Genomic DNA, 11555 nt, shown 5'->3' with positions numbered 1-11555 from the left:
CAGGGCTACCAGCTTTGGGGTCTGTGGTGGAAATGGAAATGTGCCACTTGGATCGCCTTCAGGAAAGGACCTGCTGCCAGCTGCTGCAAGTGGGGTGAGCAGACTCTCACCAGCTGCTGACTCCTTCAAGGTCAGCCCCAAGCCTCCTCTCCCAAGATCAGGCCCTTCTCAGGACAACTCACACTGCAGATGCAGGAGGAAAAAGGCCCAGGTAAGTTTTGTCCCAAAGTAGGACACTCTAAGGGCTTCCCTGATGTCTCAGCAGGTAAAGAATCTGCCTGCAATGTGCAAGAAGCAAGAGATGCTGATTCGATCCCTGGGTCAAAAAGATCCTCTGGAGGAGGGCATGGCAACCCACTCCAGATTTCTTGTCTGGAGAATCCCATGGACAGAGGAGCCTGGAAGATTGTAGTCCATGAGGTCACAGAGAGTCGGACGGGACTGAAGTGACTAAGCGCAGCACAGCACAGGATACTCTAACAGGTAATACTTGCCCCAAAACTCCCCATAGGTTTGGCTGAGATTTGTTGAGCCTGCATCAGTGTTAGATTTCTTTCTCAGCCCAAGTCGGCTTCTTCCCCCTCCTTTCATCAGTGTTGGTCCCAAGCCCTCTCTCCACAGCTGTCTCTGAAGAACCTAATCAGAAACACGTTCAAAGCACTCACAGCATAAAGACTTGCCAGGCACTTGACCTTCAGAACAGAAGCCTTAGTCACCAAGGACCAGAGGGAGAGAAATAGCTAGCGTTGATGGTATGACAGCACTTGCAACCACAGCTGCATCTCAACGGGCAGTCGTCACATGGACACCCCACCCATCTAAAAACCAACATGACCCTCTTCTCCCCAGACCAGCCCCTTCTGGGCTTTGCTTTTCCAGCAGATGGTGACAGTTTTGCAGTCATGCAAGCTCAAGGACTCCAAGACTCTTCCAATTCCCTCTGCCTTCTGCTCCCACATCCAAACACTGAGTTCTAAAGCCTTCATCTTTGCATGGCCTCTCACCTTGTCATCTGCATCTCCCATGGACACAACCTCCCTCTTGGGCCATCACAGCAGATCCCCTTCTGACCTCCCTTTCTCCATCTTGCCCCTCCTTTCTTACTGTTGGATGTTTATCCCCATGCGGGCTCCTGTCAAGAAGACAGCCCCGGCTGCGCTCCATCATCGCTCTACAGAAGGGCAAGAACATTAGAGAGAGTGGAGTCACGCCGATCCTTCGCACCTGTTTCCCCTGAAGTCACTGGGAGGTATTTGTTGCTGCTTGTGACAAAGACTCAGACACAAACAAAGGTGGTTAAACAACATGAATTGGATAAGAAGTTTCTGTTTCTATTTGGACTGAGGTCAGCGTTATTTCCCTACCTTAAACCCAGAAAACAGAGCACTTGTTCAACGGCCGAGGTGCCCCTGGCACATAAGTGTATGTGCCTGTGTGGACATGTGGAGGTCCCAAGAACAAAAGAAGAGCTGGGTGACTTGCTGGCATTCAATACCAGGGTATTTCTTAATGTTCTTTGTTGAATAAATAGCTTTCATCTGCCTATGTCCCTGTGTGCCAAAGGGCAGGCTGGCTGTGAAGGTGGGAGGCCATTTGCCTGCCAATGAAGGCCAGTGGAACCTCCCTGGGCTTTGATGGAAATGCAGCAGTTCATATACCATGCCTTCTAGTTAAGGCACTGGCAGGTGTGAGACCGGTGCAGATATTCCATGAAATGTTCTGGGAAGAAGAAGAGATGGGTTATCAACAATTATATGTGGCATCATTCTCTTCTAAGACAACTGGCTTGGCCTTTCTGTCTCAGGAAATAAGAAAGGGTTGCTGCCTTTACTATGTTTTCCTGTTAACAAGCAACAGAATGAAATAATTGATGCAGGTTTTACTTTCCCTTCTTTTTCCCGTTCATCTTTAAGCAGATCCGGTAGAGGCTAATTTAGCACCACACCGCCAAGGAAGCTGAGCGTCCGCCCCTGCAGGCATGCTCAGTTGCTTCAGTCGTGTCCGATGCTTTGCAACCCCACGGACCTGTCAGGCTCCTCTATCCATTGGATTCTCCAGGCAAGAACACTGGAGTGGGTTGCCACGCCCTTTTCCAGGGGGTCTTCTTGACCCAGGGATCGAACCGACGTCTCCTGTGCCTCCTGCACGGCAGGTGGATTCTTTACCACTGAGCCAAGGGAAGCCCATGTCTGCCAATACTGTACCCTTACGTGTGAGGAGCTGATGATGGCGAATATCAGGCCTATTTCACAGAGGGGCAAACTGAGGCCAGACTAGTGAAGAGACCCATTTGTTCTCTTGTTAAGAATGTCAGACAACATCATATCTGGTGTGTAATTCATTAGTCTTTATATTTTCTTTTTAAATGAGGAAATTAGTAGTAATTACTGTGGAAGATTAGGATCCCGCAGATGGAGGCAATAATGTGAGAAAAACCCTGGGGAGTAGGTGTGGAGGGGACCCCTCTAGTGAGGAAAGGGACATGAAGTGGATCAGGGCTTTCCCTGCTGGGTTCTCCACCTACTCCTAAATAAAAAAAAGAGCACGTGGCTAGGGGTAGGGAACCCCACTCCCACGCCCTCCCCCACCCTCCAGAAGGACTCAAACACACCTCATGCTCCAGCTGTCCTCAGTAGTAACATCAAGGGCATTAAATTTAGAAAACAGCCTCCGAAGAATCTCTTTCCCCCTTTCTGGTTTTCCTTTCCTCAGAGAAGGCCAAGGTAACAAGGAACAAGACAGCCAGGTGCTCATTCAGAGGGCAAGTGGAGATGCAAGGCAAGATTCCTGCCGGAGTTCGGGCGTCACATGTCAGGATGGGGGTCATGGAGGCCAGCTGCCCCACTGTACTCAGTAGCTGGTGAGCAGCACTGTTCCTGCTTTGCCTGAGCTCACGTGCCACACGGTCTGCTGGCTAGGCTCAGAAGCCTTCACAGAAGCCCCTGCCCCCCACCCCCGTCCCCTCCCCAGGGCCTCAGCAAGCAGGTGAAAGGGCACTTGTCTTTCTCATCATCCCAATCTGTCATCGGCTTTGCTCAGGCTGGTGCAGGATTTCAGCAGTGACGTCAGGGCCACCTCTATCCTGGTGCACACCTGAGCTGCTTGGCCTGGCCTGGGCCTGACCAGAGGCACTGGGTGCCTGGAATCCACTTGGAGAAATTCCCTTTGGTCTGACGTTCCATCCCTTCTTAGTAAAAAGGAAGGAGGAAAATGATCTGCCCGGACATTTTGTTGACCCCTCCTCGCTGGTGTTAATCTGCTACTATGCTGTCGGCAGGTTAGAGCTGGGGACTAGAATTTCAATCAGATCCTTCCAGAAGGGCTGTGACCGACTATGGAAATCATTTTCCATATGTGGTTGCACCCGCCCAGACTTTCTGAGGGGTGCACTTCCTTCTCTGTCCCCAGCCTTCAACCAGCAACCATCATCCAGCATTCGAGCCCAGAGATCTTCCTTCTCCCTCACTCAGCCCGCCTGAAATGACACTATTAGACGGAGACCCTGGAGGTACTTCGAGCATGTCATTCTCACAATAGTGTGAATTTATTTGGCAGATCAAGTTTGCTTGCCTGGAAGCTGCCTGAGATTAGGAGGTGAAGGGCAGACATTTCAATGGAAAAAAAAAAGATGGTTTTGGAGTTTAGCGGCTGTTATGAAGGAGGGAGCATGGGTTTCTTAAGATCAGTGGGTGCCCGAGGCGGGTCATTAAAAGGTGAGAAACAAGAGGAGATGTAAAGGGGAAGTCTCAGAAGACACAATTTCACATAAATTCAATCTGACCTACTTAACACTTCTGCTTAGGCCCCACCCAGCAGGAGGAGAAATGCTGATATTAACTCAAATAACAGAGAGGCGAGGAAAACCGGACTGGGTTGGCTAATAGAAGTGACGGACTTTTTTCCTGCCAGAAATTCCGTGCACAGTCCACTCTGCAGAGCAAATGGCCCTTTCCTAACAAATAAGCATCTGATTAGCATGCAGACTTGGGGTCCCAGGGGCCTCCAACGCCCCTTCCCAAGATCTCGATTCTTTGGCTCATTCCTGGTTCCCAGCACACGCTGCCACTTTCTCACCCCTAGTCTTTGCTTATGCCATTCTTTTGCTAAGAGTTCCCTTCTCTGACTTTTCCCCATCCTTTGAGGCCAGCTCAGTTCAGTTCAGTTCAATCACTCAGTCGTGTCTGACTCAGTAGCATCCTTTCCCTTTAGCTTCTCCAGATAACATTCAGTCGATCATTCAACCACTATTTCTTGAGTGCCTACTATGTGCCAGGTACCTTTCCAGGTGGTGAAGGTATAGCAGGAAATGAAACAGACTCAATCCTTACCCTTATAGAGCTTATATTCTGGTGGTCAGCACCCATCTTCCCAAGACAAGAGCAATCACAACAACCCCCATGCTCACATCTCTATCACCCTATCAGATGGTTCTATAAGGGGATGGCCTTGCCCCATCTCCCCAGGGACAGACACCATGCCAAGCACCAGAGGCAGCCCCTGATTTCTTTATATATGGAACTCAGGGACAGAAAATCTGGTGGGAAGGGTAGAGGCTACGGGTCTTATATGCAAACTGTACTTGTGTAGCTTGTGTGCTGTTTTTATTCAGTTTTATCATTGTTGATGCTTTTGAAATGTGTTGGAGAAGACTCTTGAGAGTCCCTTGGACTGCAAGGAAACCAATCCTGAATATTCATTGGAAAGACTGATGCTGAATCTGAAGCTCCAATACTTTGGCCACCTGATGCAAAGAACTGACTCATTGGAAAAGACCCTGATGCTAGGAAAGATTGAAGGCAGGAGGAGAAGGGGGTGACAGAGGATGAGATGGTTGGATGGCATCACTGACTCGATGGACATGAGTCTGAGCAAGCTGCAGGAGTTGGTGACGGACAGGGAAGCCTGGTGTGTAAAAAGTCAGACATGACTGAGTGACTGAACTGAAATGAAAGCAATTTAGTGATTTGTCTTAGAGCTGTGTTGGCCTGTCAGATCTCTTGTTATCACGTAGTTTGTGTGTCTATTTGGGATGGTTTTCAAGGGTGATGGAGGTGGGAGAGAACTGAAGATCTCCGAAAGTAATTCCTTAGAACTCCACTATCTGACACATAGTAACTGCTTCAGTTCAGTTCAGTCACTCAGTCGTGTCCGATTCTTTGTGACCCCATGAATCGCAGCACACCAGGCCTCCCTGTCTATCGCCAACTCCTGGAGTTCACTCAGACTCATGTCCATCAAGTCAGTGATGCCATCCAGCCATCTCATCCTCTGTCGTCCCCTTCTCCTCCTGTCCCCAATCCCTCCCAGCATCAGAGTTTTTTCCAATGAGTCAACTCTTCGCATGAGGTGGCCAAAGTATTGGAGTTTCAGTTTTAGCATCATTCCTTCCAAAGAAATCCCAGGGCTGATCTCCTTCAGAATGGACTGGTTAGATCTCCTTGCAGTCCAAGGGACTCTCAAGAGTCTTCTCCAACACCACAGTTCAAAAGCATCAATTCTTTGGTGCTCAACTTTCTTCACAGTCCAACTCTCACATCCATACATGACTACTGGAAAAACCATAGCCTTGACAAGACAGACCTTTGTTGGCAAAATAATGTCTCTGCTTTTCAATATGCTATCTAGGTTGGTCATAACTTTCCTTCCAAGGAGTAAGTGTCTTTTAATTTCATGGCTGCAGTCACCATCTGCAGTGATTTTGGAGCCCCCCAAAATAAAGTCTGACACTGTTTCCACTGTTTCCCCATCTATTTCCCATGAAGTGATAGGACCAGATGCCATGATCTTCGTTTTCTGAATGTTGAGCTTTAAGCCAACTTTTTCACTCTCCACTTTCACTTTCATCAAGAGGCTTTTGAGTTCCTCTTCACTTTCTGCCATAAGGGTGGTGTCATCTGCATATCTGAGGTGATTGATATTTCTCCCGGCAATCTTGATTCCAGCTGGTGCTTCTTCCAGCCCAGTGTTTCTCATGATGTACTCTGCATAGAAGTTAAATAAGCAGGGTGACAATTTACAGCCTTGACGTACTCCTTTTCCTATGTGGAACCAGTCTGTTGTTCCATGTCCAGTTCTAACTGTTGCTTCCTGACCTGCATATAGGTTTCTTAAGAGGCAGGTCAGGTGGTCTGAGATTCCCATCTCTTTCAGAATTGTCCACAGTTTATTGTGATCCACACAGTCAAAGACTTTGGCATAGTCAACAAAGCAGAAATAGATGTTTTTCTGGAACTCTCTTGCTTTTTCCATGATCCAGCGGATGTTGGCAATTTGGTTCCTCTGCCTTTTCTAAAACCAGCTTGAACATCAGGAAGTTCACGGTTCACATATTGCTGAAGCCTGGCTTAATACCTCCTAATTCTACCTGTAGGTAGAATTGTTGTTGAAAGGTCAGGAAGATGTAATATGGACCCAGCTATCTGATCCTGAGACTGGGCACCATGTGGGTGTGAAGCACACCAGGGACTCCAGCGTTCTGGTGTTAGCTCGGGTTACTGAGTTGGCAGGGGCCTTCCGAAGGAGCTGCTCCTTGTGCATAATTCACTGCTTGTTCCTCCAAGGAAGAGCAGAGGGTGTGAAATCAACAGGGACGCCGCTGCCCCTGGAGGAAGCTAGCTGACATCCTGTACATTCGAAAAGAAAACTGAAAGCGCTTTTCTTCACAAGAAACCATTGTACGTGTTTTCCTCTTTTTTTCCTAACCCCTCAGGTACCACGGAGTTTCTGGGGTCCAGAGTTGTGGGTGAAACAGTGAGGGGTGGGGGGTGGAGTGTAGGGTGGTATGAAGGGAATTTAGGTTGTTCTGTGGTGCATGCTCTTTGTCTGATATGAGGGAGGTGTCAGCCTACTGGAGCCCACCCCGAGGAGCCCTCAGCTATATGATCTGTGATCTGCATCCTGGTGATAGTAACCTCTTTTCTGGCTGTTAAAGTGCATTCCTGTGTAGATGGGGAAAGAGAGAAAGCAAGCTAGGGCCAGAGCCGGGACAGGAATGTGACTATTTCCTTAATTGGACATAAGAGCCTTGAACTGGTTCCAGTTTCAGTGTTTTCTTTTAAGAGCCTGGACCCTAAGGATTCCATAGAGTTTTCTTTCTCTGAAAAATCCCTTTGGTTCAAAGGCCCCTTGATAGAAATAAAGAATAAGCCAGGGTTGAATGTCTTTGATATTTAGGAAGGCAAGAGTTCACGGGCTGACAGACCCCAGGCTTCTCTGGGTGGGGGATGGGGGCAGTGAGAGCAATCTGGGCAGAACAATGAAGGCTCCTCTCACAATGGCACGCGGCAAACGCGTCCATGGGCTTTATACTGGGCTGCAGAGCTCTGAGGGGAGGATGCAAAGCACTTCCCTCTCGAGCATTTACAGAAGCAATTTCTCTCGGCCTTATTAGCACCCTGAGAGCCAAAAAGAGACGCTATTGCCTGCTTTATTGCTTTCAGAGCCTGAGACCAGAGTTCACACAACGTGCTGAGGACTTACAGCAAAGTCAGAGGAAGGCTAGAGGGTTCTGTCTGCCGGGTTAGGGTTGCTCTGCATGGTGGGCTGCTAAGTCCCTAGTGGCTGAGGTGGGAAAGTGTGCCCACACTCTCAGGCCTGCTCATTCATCGCATGCCCAGAACCCAGCTGAATGCTTGCTAGGAGGCACCAGAAACTCCAGGGGATGTTGAGGTGAGCTGCTGTGCTGCTGGGGCCACAGCAATGCCCACCAGGCCGAGCTTCTCCACTTGCCTCTGATGTCTGCCCTCCCCCACCGCCCCCAAAGCTGGAAATTTCAGTCAAGGGGCTCCAGGGGAAAATGGGGCAGTCTGTGGTTGAACTAAGTGAGAAACTGAAGCGTATGCAATCATGTCTGCTGAACACCCCTTTCCTCCTCCCGCCCCACACCTTAAAAACAAGCTGCGCGTCTGCTCAGGGCTTTCCAACTCACCAAGTGTTTTCATAACATTATCTCATTTCATCCTCACATCAACCCACACACATTCTTGCCTTTCAGATTTCTTATACACTCAAATGAGTTTCACTGAAAAAGGCTAGAAACTCCCCATCTCCCACTCACTTTTTTTTTTTTTTAAGCCCCAAGCCTTTGACCGATACCTTGAGAAGTTCCTGGATCCCCAGGGTAGGAAATTTGTTTATTCTGCCAGCTGTACCCCACTGGATGGACACAAAGTAGTCCTGATCTTTGCTATTGGAATCAACACTTTTGTATTCAGTTTATAGATTAGTAGTTAAAACAAATAAAACCACAGAGGCCAGAATAAAGTCTGTGTTTTGTGGGGAAAAAGGCTTTAGAACCAACAAGCCTCAAAGTCAAATTTTAGTTGAGCCATTTGAGAGTCATGTTACTTAACCTTTCAGACCCTCTCTTTTTTAGCTATAAAATGAAGCAATAGTACCACTGTCTTCAAGTTGTTTATGAGGCATAAGGGTTTTAACAGATTTGAGTGTACCTCAGCATGCTTACATTGTGAAGTCCCTTCTGACTCCACCAGTAAGGACCAGCTCCACCATTGCTAGCAAATGACAAGCAATACTGCCTTTTGGCAAAGCTAGAGGGAGATAATGTGTGGAAATATTTTGCTAAATGAATGTGGATGGAGACTTTTTCTCCTCGATGAATAATCAGCTACGTGTCCTGCATACATGGCACAGTGCTGCCTGAGATAGCTCTAATGAGAAATAAAGCTAAGTACTTTTATTCTTTTTTTTTTAATTCTTATTTTAGGTGAGAGGAGAAAGAGCTGGGAAACTGGATTTATGGAATGTTGGAAAGCAAGGCAGTTCTGATTATGCTTTATCAAAGCATAATTGCAATTCAACTCTCTAGTTCCTGGGGTTAAAGACAGGAGAAGGGAATATGGAAGAGTACTTAGATCCCTGTTCTGCGTATAGTAAATGCTTGGTAAATGTTGGTGGTGGACTGAGAGGGTTTTGAGAGACCAGATTATGTGTTTGATTTCTGCTGCTGACTTCCTGGCAAGTGCAATGCAAGGTGTGGGGTTGTAGTGGAAAGAACATTTGACCAGCAGTCTGAAGGCCTGTGTTCAGTTTCCATCTATACCCCCTTAACAGCCTGGCGACCAGGACATGCCACTTAATCTTCGATGTCTTCTTACCTGTAAAATGAGGAGACTAGACTCGGTGATTTGGAAAGTCTCTTTCAGCTTTAAAGTTTTGGGCCTCTATGCAACTTCATGCATTTGTGTTCCTGTTTCTTCATTTATTCAAAGGCCATAGAAACCTATCACATGGGATATTGGGAAGAAATGGTCAGCCTGCAGGTTAAAATAACCTATGTCTCTACCCACAGCCGGAGAAGGCAATGGCACCCCACTCCAGTACTCTTGCCTGGAAAATCCCATGGATGGAGGAGCCTGGTGGGCCGCAGTCCATGGGGTCGCTAAGAGTCGGACAAGACTCAATGACTTCACTTTCATTTTTCACTTTCCTGCATTGGAGAAGACAATGGCAACCCACTCCAGTGTTCTTGCCTGGAGAATCCAGGGACGGGGGAGCCTGGTGGGCTGCCGTCTATGGGGTCGCACAGAGTCGGACATGACTGAAGCAACTTAGCAGCAGCTACCCACAGCAGTGTAGCTGAGTGGCTGTGTAATCCTTGGAAAACCACTTTATTTATTTCAGACTCAGCTGGAATATTTGTAAAGTTGTGCTATGGTCATCTTTCTATTGATATGTTCTTTTGAGAGTTGAGATCATGGAAATGCTTTGAAAACCTGCAAGGTACTATATAGAGTATTCTAATTGAGAAACGGTATAGCTCTTATGGGCTTCCCAGTTAGCGTTAGTGGTAAAGAACTCACCTGCCAATGCAGGAGACATTAGAGATGCTGGTTTGATCCCTGGGTCAGAAAGATGCCCTGCAGGAGGACATGGCAACCCACTGCAGTATTCTTGCCTGGAGAATCCTATGGACAGAGAAGCCTGACGGGCTACAGTCTATAAGGTTGCAAAGAGTCAGATGCTGACTGAAGCGACTTAGCATGCACATGCATGCACGCGTAGCTGTTATACTTGTATCAAAGTTTAGCCCCCTGCTTCCCATATTTTCAAGTGAATGAATGTGTCACAAGGACCCAGAGGAGAAACAGAAAGTATAGATTTGGGGTCCCAACCCAAAGATTACTTTCAATTCCATCCTAAGAAATGGAGGTAAAATTTAGCTAAAGCTGGTATTAATAGAAAGTTTCCCCAAGAGGAGCATAAGATAATTACCTCAATGTTCTCCAATGTAGGAAAATTTTCCAGAGACCAGATAGGCCAGATATCTGCTGGTGGGGGCCTTACTTCCCACCCTCTTCTCCAAATGAGGCCATTTTGACACTAAGGAGTGTATAAGTGTGTGTGTGGGGGGGTAGCTTTCTGAGTTTTGAGAGTTTCATAAAGCAATAATCACAAAGATGCAACACAGGGCTGTTGGTTGTATAAGTGGTAAGACAGCCCTTCATGCCAGGCCTTGCCACGGATTGTTACTGAGGAAAGATGGCAGAGAGCACACAGGCCCTGGCTCAGCAACTCTTGTTTAGGTGCCCAGAAAGTCCAGGCTGGAAACCAGGTCTCCAATCACTGGCTTCTATTTGGGTGGAGTAGATGACATGTCACACTTACAGGCATCCTTTGAGAAGCTTCCCTACCTTGCAGACAAGGCACAAACAGCGCCCCCTGTCGGCAGTAAACGCACACTTGGAATCCAACCCCCACTTACCCCGATGACACCTGTCCACAGAAGCATCATCACTCTCAGCAGGATACTACCGTCAAAGGAGCAGAATGAAGGTGGTACTTGGCAGCTGAAATCAATTTCTGATAGATCTTGTGGGGTAGGAGTGGAGGACAAGTTGGTGAGAAGCTCCTGAATTTCTCTGGTTGGAAGGAGCAACTGGGGATCTGGCCTGGAGGCACATTTTCACAGGAAGTCCTTTGTTTTTATTCAGATTATATATATGAATGACTAAAAAGAGCAAAATTGGTTTTCATGTAATTATTCTTGTACATTCTTATCGATTATTTTTATTTGGGTTGGCTTGAGAGGGTTGATCAAATTATGAGGGCCACCTCATGACTCTGCCACAGTTAAAACCTCACCATTAATCCTATCCTCCTTTACCTGAGATAAACCTGACGTTTCTACTTTTAAGCACAAACATATGGACCCAATACATTCACTGTCTTTCAAAGAGCTGAGTTCAACACACACTTCATTTTACCTAGTTTGGAATACCTCCCTCCCCCACCTCCCCCTACCGCCCCACAGACATCCTCTGCACACTTAAGTCAGGGTTATGAAGCTATTTTACAGGAGGCTTTGAGGCAGAGGTGTGAAGCAACGCACTCCAGCCACAGAGGGGCAGACTCCACCCCTGCTATGGGGGCTGCTCTGCAGCTTGAGCGCCCCAGAGACTCCCGGCGGCGGCACCGCCGTTCCTGGGCAGGTTGGGAGGGTTCGGCTGAAGCTCTTTTGTTTCTTCTCCTTGGAGCAAATCTGGGAGCCCAGGCTGGTGGGTGGTGTGTTCTTGTGCGGCGCGTCCCCCAGCACC

Source organism: Bos indicus, chromosome 11, assembly GCF_029378745.1.
Source record: "Bos indicus isolate NIAB-ARS_2022 breed Sahiwal x Tharparkar chromosome 11, NIAB-ARS_B.indTharparkar_mat_pri_1.0, whole genome shotgun sequence".
NCBI classification, from domain to species: domain Eukaryota; kingdom Metazoa; phylum Chordata; class Mammalia; order Artiodactyla; family Bovidae; genus Bos; species Bos indicus.
This window is presented reverse-complemented; position numbering follows the sequence as displayed.